The sequence below is a fragment of the Mustela nigripes genome, chromosome X, assembly GCF_022355385.1.
Source record: "Mustela nigripes isolate SB6536 chromosome X, MUSNIG.SB6536, whole genome shotgun sequence".
Taxonomy (NCBI): domain Eukaryota; kingdom Metazoa; phylum Chordata; class Mammalia; order Carnivora; family Mustelidae; genus Mustela; species Mustela nigripes.
In genome coordinates this window covers 46,858,824-46,872,999 of record NC_081575.1, presented here as the reverse complement: position 1 = coordinate 46,872,999, position 14,176 = coordinate 46,858,824, and positions in this window count along the sequence as shown.

Sequence of the window (14,176 nt, the reverse complement as noted above, 5' to 3'; positions counted from 1 at the left end):
CATTTGCAAATATCTTCTCCCATTCCGTGGGTTGCCTCTTTGTTTTGTTGACTGTTTCCATTGCTGTGCAGAAGCTTTTGATTTTTATTTAAAAAAATGGGCAGAAGATATGAACAGACACTTCTCCAATGAAGACATACAAATGGCTATCAGACACATGAAAAAATGTTCATCATCACTAGCCATCAGGGAGATTCAAATTAAAACCACATTGAGATACGACCTTACACCAGTTAGAATAGCCCAAATTAGCAAGACAGGAAACAACATGTGTTGGAGGGGATGTGGAGAAAAGGGGAATCCTCTTACACTGTTGGTGGGAATGCAAGTTGGTGCAGCCACTTTGGAAAACAATGTGAAGATTCCACAAGAAATTAAAAATAGAGCTTCCCTATGACCCTGCAATTGCCCTACTGAGTATTTACCCCAAAGATACAGATGTTGTGAAAAGAAGGGCCATCTGTACTCCAATGTTTATACCAGCAATGTCCATGGTCGCCAAACTGTGGAAAGAACCAAGATGCTCTTCAGTGGACGAATGGATACGGAAGATCTGGTCCATATACACTATGGAGTATTATGCCTCCATCAGAAAGGATGAATACCCAACTTTTGTAGCAACATGGACGGGACTGGAAGAGGTTATGCTGAGTGAAATAAGTCAAGCAGAGAGAGTCAATTATCATATGGTTTCACTTATTTGTGGAGCATAACAAATATCATGGAGGACAAGGGGTGTTAGAGAGGAGAATGGAGTTGGGAGAAATTGGAAGGTGAGGTGAACCATGAGAGACTATGGACTCTGAAAAACAATCTGAGGGGCTTGAAGTGGCGGGGGGAATGGGAGGTTTGGGGAACCAGGTGGTGGGCATTAGAGAGGGCACGGATTGCATGGAGCACTGGGTGTGGTACAAAAAACAATGAATACTGTTACACTGAAAATAAATTTTATTTTTTTTAAGATTTTTTTATTTGTTTATTTGACAGAGAGAGATCACAAGTAGGCAGAGAGGCAGGCAGAGAGATAGAGGAGGAAGCAGGCTCCCCGCTGAGCAGAGAGCCCGATGTGTGACTCGATCCCAGGACCCTGTGATCATGACCTGAGCCGAAGGCAGCGGCTTAACCCACTGAGCCACCCAGGCGCCCCAAACACTGAAAATAAATTTTAAAAAATTAAAAAAAATAAAGTATGGTAAGTCTACCCCATAATAAGCGACAAGATATATAGTTATTATTATTACTATAATTATACCATAAGAAAAAGAAAATATACTACACCATTTATTGGAACATAATGTCAGAGCATAATCCAAAGCAAAAGCTTTAATCTACAAATTGGGTACCCTGAAAGGAAGAGCTGGAACTCAAGAGTAAATACCTAAAGCCAGCTGTCAGCACCAGGTCATATAGGCCTCTAATCTACACAGTACAGAATAATACAGAGTACTTAAGAACAATGTAAGACCCCAGAGATTCTAGGATGTTGTGTCCTAGTCACACCAGCAGGAAGAGCCACAAGATTATAAACTTCAAATGAGTCTAAAACTGAACAAAGCTTAGCCTGCAGGTGGGTAATTCAGTAAGCCAAATGGATAATTCAAGAAAGCAGAAGCAGGAGAAATGAGGTGGAGGCTAATACCTTTCCTTGGCAATAACTAAGATGAAGATATGTATGTTCCCCAGTAAGAGAAAGTACTTTCCATGTAGCAGATGATTTCTATCCTGCTTTTTACTGTGAGCTGAGCCTCATTGTATACATTTCCTTTTTTGAAAAAAAAAATTTATTTTTTAAATTTCCTTTCAGTGTACCAGAATTCATTGTTTATGCATCACACCCAGTGCTCCATGCAATACATGCCCTCCATGATACCCACCACCAGGCTCACCCACGTTCCCACCGCCCACCCCTTCAAAACCTTCAGATTGTTTTTCAGAATCCATAGTCTCTCATGGTTCATCTCCCCCTCCAGTTTCCCCCAACTCCCTTCTCCTCTCCATCTCCCCATCTCCTCCATGATATTTCTTATGCTCCACAAATAAGAAAAACCATATGACAGTTGACTCTCTCTGCTCGAATTATTTCACTCAGCATAATCTCTTCCAGTCCCATCCATGTTGATACAAAAGTTGGGTATTCATCCTTTCTAATGGAGGCATACTACTCAACAGTGTATATGGACCACATCTTCCATATCCATTCATCCACTGAAGGGCATCTTGGTTCTTTCTACAGTTTGGCGACCGTGGCCATTATTGTTATAAACATTAGGGTGCAGATGGCCCTTCTTTTCACAACATCTGTATCTTTGGGGTAAATACCCAGTAGTGCATTTGCAGGGCCATAGGGAAGCTCTATTTTTAATTTCCTAAGGAATCTCCACACTGTTCTCCAAAGTGGCTGCACCAACTTGCATTCCCACCAACAGTGTAAGAGGGTTCCCCTTTCTCCACATCCCCTCCAACACATGTTGTTTCCTGTCTTGCTAATTTGGGCTATTCTAACTGGTATAAGGTGGTATCTCAATGTGGTTTTGATTTGAATCTCCCTGATGACTAGTGATGATGAACATTTTTTCATGTGTCTGATAGCCATTTGTATGTCTTCATTGGAGAAGTGTCTGTTCATATCTTCTGCCCATTTTTTAACATGATTATCTGTTTTGTGTGTGTTCAGTTTGAGGAGCTCTTTATAGATCCTGGATATCAGCCTTTTGTCTGTACTGTCATTTGCAAATATCTTCTCCCATTCCGTGGGTCGCCTCTTTGTTTTATTGATTGTTTCCTTTGCTGTGCAGAAGCTTTTGATCTTGATGAAGTCCAAAAAATTCATTTTTGCTTTTGTTTCCTTTGCCTTTGGACACATATCTTTAAAGAAGTTGCTGTGGCTAATTTCAAAGAGGTTACTGCCTATGTTCTCCTCTTTGATTCTGATGGATTCTTGCCTCACATTGAGGTATTTTATCCATTTCTAGTTTATCTTTGTGTATGGTGTAAGAGAATGGTCGAGTTTCATTCTTCTACATATAGCTGTCCAGTTTTCTCAGCACCATTTATTGAAGAGACTGTCTTTTTCCCACTGTATATTTTTTCCTTCTTTGTCAAAGATTATTTGACCATAGAGTTGAGGGTTCATATCTGGGCTCTCTCCTCTGTTCCACTGGTCTATGTGTCTGTTTTTATGCCACTACCATGCTCTCTTGGTGATCACAACTTTATAGTAAAGCTTGAAATCAGACAACGTGATGCCCCCAGTTTCATTTTTCTTTTTCAACATTTCCTTAGCAATCTAGGGTCTCTTCTGATTCCATGCAAATTTTAGGATTGTTTGCTCCAGCTCTTTGAAAAATGCCAGTGGAATTTTGATTGGAACGGCATTGAAAGTATAGATAGATAGGCAGTATAGACATTTTAACAATGTTTATTCTTTCGATCCATGAGCATGGAATGGTCTTCCATCTTTTTGTGTCTTCTTTGATTTCTTTCATGAGTGTTCTGTAGTTCCTCGAGTACAAATCCTTTGCCTTTTTGGTTTAGGTTAATTCCTAGGTATCTTTTGGTTCTTGGTGCTACAGTAAATGGAACTGATTCTCTAGTTTACCTTTCACCTTAAAGAACTGGAGAATCAATGACAAATTAAGCCAACTTCACACACAAAAAGGGAAATAATCAAGATTAGAGCAGAGATCAAAAAGATAGAAACTAGAGATACAGCAGAACACATCAATGAAACTAGAAGTTGGTATTTTGAAAGAATCAATAATATCAATAAACCATTGACCAAACTAATTCAAAGGAAAAGAGACAAGGTCCAAATTAATAAAATTATGAATGAAAAGGGGGAGATCACAACTAACACAAAGGAAATAGAAACAAGCATCAGAAATTATTATCAACAGTTATATGCCAATAAGTTAAGCCACCTAGATGAAGTGGATGCATTCCTGGAAAACTATAAACTTCCTAAATTGAACCAGAAAGAAACTGACAGCCTGAATAGACCAATATCTAGTAACAAGATTGAAGCAGTGACCAAAAACCTCCCAAAAAACAAGAGCCTAGGACCTGATGGATTCCCTGGGGAATTCTACCAAACTTTCAAAGAAGAAATAACACTTACTGTCCTGAAGTTGTTTCAAAAAATTGAAGCAGAAGGAAAACTTCGAGACTCTTTTTATGAAGCCAGCATTATCCTGATCCTCAAACTAGGCAAAGGCCCTACCAAAAAGGAGAATTTCAGACCAATATCCCTGATGAATATGGATGCTAAGATTCTCAACAAGATCCTAGCAAATAGGATCCAACAGCACATTAAAAAGATTATCCACCATGACGATGTGGGATTTATCCCTGGGTTGTAAGCGTGGTTCAACATTCGCAAATCAATCAGTATAATAGAACAAATCAATAAGAGAAGAGAGAAGAACCACGTGGTACTCTCAATTGATGCAGAAAAAGCATTTGACAAAATCCAGCATCCGTTCCTGATTAGTATGCTTCAAAGTATAGGTATAGAGGAAACATGCCTCAACTTCCTAAAATCTATCTATGGAAAACCCACAGAAAATATCATCCTCAATGGGAAAAAGCTCACAACCTTCCCTTTGAGATTAGGAACACGAGAAGGATGTGCACTCTCACCGCTCTTGTTCAACATAGTATTAGAAGTCCTAGCAACAGCAATCAGACAACAAAGAGAAACAAAAGGTATTCAAATTCACAAATGAGAAGTCAAACTCTCTCTTTTCACAGATGACATGATACTTTATATGGGAAACCCAAAAGTCTCCACCCCCAAACTACTAGAACTTACACAGCAATTCAGTAATGTGGCAGGATATAAAGTCAATGTACAGAAATCAGTTGCTTTCTTGTACACTAACAGTGAAAATACGGAAAGAGAAATTAGAGATTCAATTCCATTTACATTTCCTTTTAACAATAAGAAAAATAGTAGATTCTCAAAGACTCATATGTACCCTTTCTATAAGAAAATATCCAAGTTATACTTAGTAAGATTAAATGATTAGTTTAAGGGATTAAACTGCTCAATAATGTCATCAAAGAAATTTTGAAAAAATAATTCTCATTAGTAGCATGGATATCTAAGCAATTAGAGAGTTCTACATATTGCCTAGAACTTCAGAACTAAGAGGAACCAGAAAAAGCTTGGTAAATGTCCTGCTAAATACAAAAATTAACTCTAGAATCACGCAGATCCCTAGTAATTCAGTGTTTATCCAAACATTTCTAAAGCTGAGGAGCCCATGAATTTTTTTTATATTTCAGCCAAAATCTGCCTCCCTGATACACATTTATCTATCCTAGTTTGGCTCTTTGGAGCCATCAAAGAGAAATCTAATCCTTTCACCATTTAATAGTCACTGTTGGTTTAAAACTTTAGGAAACACCACTGACATTGCTTTCGAGCTGCTAAAGACCCAAAGCTCTCATACATTGGGTTCACATAAGTAAAAAGGAGAGAGAATAAGATTGATTAGATAGATAGATGATAGATAGATAATAGATAGATAGATAGATAGATAGATAGATGATAGATAGATATCAAAGTTTACCTTGACCATTCACACATTGTTCAGATAACAGTCATGTCCACATGAAAGCCACCTTATGCTACTGTAGGATCATGGTTATTAAATTTAAAACTCCCTTCAGGCAAAGACTGTATAATTCATTATTGTGTCCCTGGCACATAACAAGTGAGGGACAACTATTTCTGGTTGACCCAAAAAAGGTAGAATTGAAGGTCAAAGACATGTTTTGAGTAGAATGCAAGATTAGATAAACCAAGGACCTAGAAGGAAAAGTTGTCCTGTTACCCTCAACCTATCCACAAATTAAGGGAAATATTTTAATTCTAATAATATCAGGCTTTCACATGATTTTCACTTTCTCTGTTTACACAATGCCTAAAAACCAGTTGGACTAAATTCTTTCATTGGATTATAGAGCTGTGTAGACACAGCTTTTAAGCATTTTTCTAAACCCTAAGAGGAAATAGTATGATTCCTTTAAAAAGCAAGTGTGACAATCTAAGTACAGAATAAATATGATGATGATGATGATGATGGCAATAGCTCATTTATTGACCACTTGCTACATACCAGATACTGTGCTAATTTTTTACCTACATTAGTTCATTTATGTCTCATGAGTTACATATTATCATCTTCATTTAAGATTAAGAAAATACAGTTTAAAGAGTTTATGTAACTTACCTAAAGTCTCAGAGCAAGTACTGGAGCTGGAACCAAATCTAGGTCTATCTGACCCTTAATATGTGTTAGTTATACCTTTGAAGGCATTGTTGTCAATACATTTTCCTTTAAAATACACATGATACCATAGCAAGAATCCTTAAGAACATGACTAATGACCAGATCCACTTTCATCCTTGTTTTGATGTTCAAATCCTTAATGGTTTCACCTTTGCCTAAAGCTGATTGTCTCCATGAATTTTTCTCTGCCCAAACCATGTGAGAATTATATGCAATAAGCTTAGAAAGCCAAAAGAGACACAACTTACCTAAAAATTCCTCTTAGTTACTATAAAAGCAAAATAATTACTAGGTATTATGCCACTTTCTAGATTTGCTCTACTTTTTCTTGCTGAAGATGAATGATAAATGAAAATTGGCCAAGAGAAAAATCACTTGGTGATGAATTGTGGTCAAAAGCAATCATAAACACATTTAAAAGTGTCTAGAAATAAACCTGAGCTTGTTCCAGGTAGATACACGGATACATCTCAAAACAGCTGTACAAAAAACTTCATCACAGAACTGCCTATTCCAGAGACAAAGTTCAATCCTTAGGTTTGAAAGCCATCAAAATTTCCTCCATGGAAGTGAGGCCAACCCCACAGAACATGCAACACATTTGCTCCTTCAATCTGTACCTACACATTTTCCTTTAGAGAAAAGAAATGAATAGCCACAGAGGTATTCAGTACTTTGTTTTCCTTTTATTCATCTAACCAGTACAAAAGTAGCATGATGAGTGGAGAAGGAACATGTTTTGGAATTGGGAAATCATGGATTAAAATTCCCAGCTTTGCCACTTTTTACAAGTTGTATGATAAGTCAACTCTACCTCTATGGTCCTCATTTTTTAAAATATTTTGTTTATTTTAGAGAGAGAGAGAGCACTAGCAGGGGAAGGAAGAAAGGGGGAAGGAGGGGGAGGAAGGGAAAGACTCTCCAGCAGACTCCATGCTGAGGACCCGAGGTCCTCAAACCTGAGCCAAAACCAAGAGTTATATGATTAACCAGCTGAGCCACTCTGGTACCAAATTATGATCCTCATTTTTAAAATGCGTATATTATATACAAATATATATTACAAAGTATATGTTTATATATATATACTTATGTTTATGTATGTTATGTACAACCTATGATGGGCGTGTGTATATAAATATATATATCATTGTATATTGTATACATTGTATAACATACAATATATATACACACATGTCTTACAGATTATAAACATCTTACAGATGATAAATTATATAATTTATATTCTGTATTATATATTATATTATATTATAATATAATATATATATTATAATATAATATAATATATAATAATATATAATTATTATATAATCTTACAGCTTATAAACATCAATACTACACATAATAAAGTATCTACCATATAGGTTTTCAATAGCAAATGTTGTAGTGGGTGAATTTTTTGTTATAATTTTGCATGTATTACAACTGTCATATTTATTTAAATTTAATTAAGTTTTCTGAGCCCCTCCTACTGAACCAACAGTAAATTAAACCTCCTCCATAGGCGCACCTGGGTGGCTCAGTGATTGAGCGTCTGCTTTCAGCTCAGATCATGATCCCAGGGTCCTGGGATGGAGCCCTGCATAAGGCTTCTTCCTCCACCGAATCCTGCTTCTCCCTCTTCCAGTCCCACTGCTTGTGTTCCCTCTCTTCGCTGTGTCTTTCTCTGTCAAGTAAATAGATAAATCAATCAATCAATCTCCTCCATAATTGAGCATCCCAACAATCTTACATAGTACAGAACATTGGAAAAGGACTTTGTAGATTTATAACAGCACCACTGATAAGTTCACATTGGTCCTTTGAAGTTGGGAAGCTCATAGCTTCTAATACAAAACTGGCCATAAAAATTCTAATACTAAACTGACCAAAAAAATCTGGGGCAAATAATGGGCCTCAGATTTGTCATCCCTAGGTACACCACCAAGCGTTCTATACACACACATGCACACACACACACACACACACACACACACACGTGCGTGTGCACATGCCTGCACAGACAATACACACACAACCCAAGCACCCCAGTTTGCTTGGTACCATCCACTACCTAGTGTAAATGTTTATTCTTTTGTTATCTTGCAGCTTCCTCCTATTCATTTTCAAAGATCGTACCTCAGGTGCTCTCATTCCAGTTAAACTCTTTAATAAGTTGAGGCTTTTCAAAAGTCAGAAGTCTTTTTTTCTTAAGATTTTATTTATTTATTTGACAGAGAGATCACAAGTAGACAGAGAGGCAGGCAGAGAGAAGGAGAAGTAGGCTCCCCACTGAGCAGAGAGCCCAATGCGGGGCTCGATCCCAGGACCCTGAGATCATGACCTAAGTTGGAGGCAGAGGCTTAACCCACTGAGCCACCCAGGTGCCCCCAAAAGTCAAAAGTCTTGTTTGTACTAATGTTGGTGGCATAGACTATACCCCACTCCAGGGATAAAATGACCTAACTACCTTCTAGAAACATGAGGGAAGAACACAGATATAACTTAATATTTGTGTTTCTTCTAGTAGTTCAGAAAAATAAATAATCTCCAATATTTAATGATCCAATAAATGATCTTGCCTCACTATTGTTATATCATCTACAGGCAAAATGGTAAAGTAAATGAAATGGGTTCTTCATATTGCTTTCTGGTCTTTAGAGTCTCTTACTTCTCCCATGTGCCCCAAGCCCTCATGGTTCTTGATCCTCCACCAAACCATGTCTATGATTACCAACTCATACTGATTTGCCTGGAACAATTGTGCTTTTGCAACCGAAATTCCTGCATCCTAGGAGAGTCCTCAATCCCAGAAAAATGGGGAAATTTGGTCACGCTAAGCATAACTTGCCTACTTAGATAGCATTCCATGTTTTAGAGCTTTGGCTCCACTATTAAAATGTATGCTCCCTTTGCTAGTTAATCTGATAACAAATTCAAACTAAGGTAAAAGTTTGTCAACTTTCCAAGATAACATATGCATTTTAGCTGGCTATACAAATCCTAACATAGTTATTTTAGGCAGTGTAGCAGGGCTGATGCAAAAAATTATACCAAAAAAACTGAGGAGATTTTAGGACACTTGAAATCTCATCATTTGAGTGTTCCCTAGTTGGCCTGTAAATAGAGCTAATATCTGGGCCTGATAGTATTACATCTCACTCTCAAACAGCTGGCTTTGAAAAACACCCGAAGATTTTTTTTTAATTAATATGTACTTTTACCTTACCCTAGAACCATTAAATCAAAATTGTTAAGGTTGGGGTAGCCCAGGTAGTGGATTCTATTTTTAAAGCTCACCAAGTGATTTTAATATGCACTCAAGGTTGAGAATCACTGTGTTAGAGTATTTGAGATTTTGGGCAAGCAGACATCCCTCAAACACTCTTCCCAATTGATAAAGTAAAAATGGAAAACCCAGTAATTCCTTTATTAGAATTTTTGGAATAATAATCCTTCCTCCTTGCTGCTGTATTGCATTCTACAATGGAAATGTTATAATATTTGCTCTCATACTGATTTGAGAACAAAGAGTCCTATGGTACCTCACCATTATCTTTTGCCTGGCATCTTTATTATGCCTTATTTATAGTTAATATTCAATCCAAATTACATCTGAAAAGAGACCTCTGTTTGATATATACTTCAGTCTCCCTCCCACGACCTTATTACCTGCACTATAGTGACAATCAACCTCATGACTTTTCTGATTATAAGACATTCTTGGCAACTTCTGAATCTGGAGATGGTCATAATATTTTCACCCCTTCGAATTGTTGGTTGTTCTACTTTCGCTAGGTCTTGATGTGTTGTGTTAATAAGCCTCTGTTTGATACCTTCTTGCAATTCAAACAGATGTTTCCCATCTTATGACTCAATGATGCATAATGCAAATTTAAAGCATTAGAATTCAGGGCACTTAAGTTTTTAATCAAATTATAAGTCCATGACTTGACTTCTGTAGCACTAGCACTAAGAGTGGTAAATAGAATCTTGGCTAAGAGGATTTTAATCTCAGCCTTGACAGAGAAGAGCCTACCTGTTTTTCTTAAGAACCATTTTGCCTTCATTGCCCTCTTAGTTCTTCAGAGATCATAAATGTGATTCCTCAGTGGTGATATGTTCTGCTGATAGAGAAACATGCTCATTAAGTGTGGCTCTAGACTACCATCAATCTTTCCACAGTGCATCAAACAACTTTTATTACTAACATGGGTCAGATTGAAATGATCAGGCTAGAGCTAAAATCCCCTGACCCAGTTCATTCCCCTTATGGTCATTCTCTAAGGGATTTCATTTCTGTTCTTAAATAATTTTGTTGCAGAAATATTAGAGGGTTAAGAAGATAGGATATTTGGATGAAAGGAAGATATTCATGAATACATTTTATACTTTACATTCCTACAATTTAGGACTTTACCTACCTCACCTCAACCAAAAACCAATAAATATCCTATATTGCTAATATTTTCTATTCCTACATTTTATAATAAGTTTTTAGAAAGAAGAAAAATCACATGATCTTCTGTGAAGTACTGAGAAGCAGAGATTATTAAAAATGTCAAAAAATAGATCTTGGGAAGATGGCAGTTTAGAGTAGGAGGACCCTGAGTTTGCTTCCTCCCAAAAATACAACTAGGTAACTATCAAATCATACTAAATACTTCAGAAATTGACCTGAAGACTAGCAGAACAAACTCCACAATTCAAGGGAGAAAAAGGTCATAATGAAGAAGATAGGAAGTGCAGAGATGCAGTTTGGGAGAAAAATAGATCATGGCTGCTGCAGTGAGAGGAAGCCATGGTCCTTGAGAAGAGTGAGAGACAGGAAAGCTCACACAGAGAAAACAAATCCTTATAGCAATTGACTTGGAAAGCAAGAGGGGTCAAATTTCCTGAGCTTTTGCAACCAGAAGGACTTAAAGCCTGGATTTCTAAAGGTAAGCAGGTGTGGCTGGAATATATTCCTAAGGACATTGTACTGCTTTTAGAGAGAAGGCAGGCAAACAGACATAGTGAGGAAACAGCAATCTGAAGAGCCCCTGAAGAGGTAATTTGCTCCTCTCAGAGCATATTCCAGAGAGGCAGCATTCACAGACAGATCCCTCCAGGAACAAAGGAACTGGCCAGTGCCATTTCCCTCACCCACCCCTCAACATAAGTACAGGTCCACCTGCAGGAACCAACACAGCACCAACACTTGTTACCTAACTTGCTTACACCAAGCCCTGCCCCCTGCAGTCTGGTGGAACCACCCTTCCCCATCATGCTAACCCTAACACAGCCTGGGGAGTCCCATCCCCCAATAGACTAGCCCAAACTCTTGCTCACACCACATCTCCCAATGTGAGAGTTTTGCACAGGTTCAGTTCCAATGGCAGTAGCAACAGAGCTCATTTCAAAAATAGACCAGATCACACTTAGTTAAAACATGCCATATTCACTTATGGTTTGTCTCCCTCGAAGTTTGCCGGGGGGAGGGGGTTTGGGAGAAGGGGGTGGGATTATGGACATTGGGGAGGGTATGTGATTTGGTGAGTGCTGTGAAGTGTGTAAACCTGGTGATTCACAGACCTGTACCCCTGGGGATAAAAATATATGTTTATAAAAAAATTAAAAAAAAAATTACTATTAAAAAAATGAATCCTAAAAAAAAAAAATAAATAAAAAATAAAAAAAAAAATAAAAAAAAAAAAAACAAAAAACATGCCATATTCAGGTCAGGGACCAAACACTGCCCACAGTAGGCTAAGGGAGCCTCTGCAGATGACTTGCCTGATGGATAAAGCAGCCAGGACAAAAAAGCAGAGAACATGCAGCACATATTGGAAACATTCACAGAAGTGCTGGGCTATGGGAAACAGGGAACGCTACAAAGCAGGGAACTACAGAATCTCTTCTCCATAAGGCCACTAACTATCTTTACACGTAGAAACAGGCACAGAGACTTAGACAAAGTGAAAAGAGAGAGAAATATGTCCCACATGAAGGAAGAGGACAAGGCCACAGCCAGAGATCTAAGTGAAACAGATGTAAGTAACATGTCTGATAGAGAATTTAAACTAGTGATTACAAGGATACTCACAGGACTTGAGAAAAGAGTGGAAGACACCATTGAGACCATTATCACAAAGATAAGGAATAACATAGCAGAGATAAAGGATTCAGTAAACTGAAGGAGAAACATGTTTGATGGAATCAACAGCAGGGCCCAAGAAGCAGAACAAATTAGTGACCTAGAACACAGAGTAATCAAGCTGACAAAAGAGAAAAAGGATTATGAAACATGAGAATAGACTTAGGGAACTCAGTAACCCCATCAAACATAATAAAATTCATATTATAGGACTCCAAGAAGGAGAGAGATAAAAGGGGGCAGAAAAATTACTTGAAGAAAAAAAAAAAGCTAAAAAGAACTTCCCTGATATGGGGAATGAAACAAATATCAAGATCTAGGAGACTCAGAGAATTCCTATCAAAATCAGCAAAAGCTGATCTATGGTAATAAAATGGGTAAAATATAAAGAAAACATTTTTAAAGTGGCAAGACAAAAGAAGACAGGAAGTTAAAAGAGAAAACCCATAAGGCTGGCAGGGTATATTTCAGAAGAAACTTCACAAACCAGAAGAAATGGCATGATATACTCAAAGTGCTGAATGAGAAAAGTCTTGAGTCAAGAATACTCTATAGGGGAAAGGTTACAAGATGGCAGAGAGGTAGGAGGCCCTGTTTCAACCGGTCCCCTAAAGTGAGTTGATTATCTACCAAAGAACTCTGATCACCCATGAATTCAGCCTGAGATTAGAATTATATACTTCTGGATCTCATGGGGGCAGAAGATGGCAGTGGATAGGTAGAGCGGAGTGGGAACATCGGACTGATGTTGGATGATAAACAAAAGAGGGAGGGAACCACCAGAAGTGACCCATTGGAAAGTAAGACCCCAATATGAGAGTGCCCAGTGATTGGGGACCAGCATTTAACTTGGAGTCTGGTTGAAAGCACTCAAAAAGAGCAAAAGATCTTAAGGGGAAATTGGTGGAATTGGATGATTAGGGACAGGGGCTTAAGCTCACGGACCCAGGATGGCCACCTCTGGTGCTGAGCCAGAGAGAGTCAGTGAAGAAGCCAGGTCTTTGTCCCTGAGCCACTCGTGCATGGGAGATCATCTGGGTGGTGGCGCACATGAAAGATCCTGGTGTGGATGCCAGTCCATGCTTTCTAGAACCACAGCCTTTTGTACTCTACACATGTGCTGCGTGACCGGGGTCTGAGTCCCGCTCCACACCCTCCACTAAGAGAGGTCCCTGCAGGCACTAGCCAGTACTCTCTAGGACCTGGACAGTCCGAACACTCACAGCCCGGGCCAGTGTGAAAATCTCAGTGTGTTATCTCTGGTTGGGACCTCTCTGGCAGTCTGGACCTGCCCAGACAGCTGCGGAGGAGGCAGCCTCTGGAAGCCAGCTCTCTGGACTAGTATTTCTCATGGTTTTGGGTACAAGCAGGAATTCCTGTGACCCCTGAAACCATGACTGGGGACGTGCTCTGCCAGGGGCAGAGGGGAAATTTATGTGCTCTGGAGCACCCAGAGGGAAAAAGACTAAGGCTTCTCTCTGAGATGGAGGTCTGGGTGCAGTTTGCTTTCCTCTAAACTTCCAAAGAACGGCCAAAAGCTACCAAGGGGAGAAAAAAAAAAAAAAAAAAAGATCTTCAGAGAACAAAAGCCTGAAAAACCAGTTTCCTGGGAGCCCAGCCCCTTGATAGAGGTCAAGAGGACTCAACTCTAGCAAGACTACCTGAAAAACCATGTGGCAGGCCCCTCCTCTAAAAGCCAGCTTAAAAAAAAAAAAAAAAAAAAAAAAAAAAAAAAAAAAAAAAA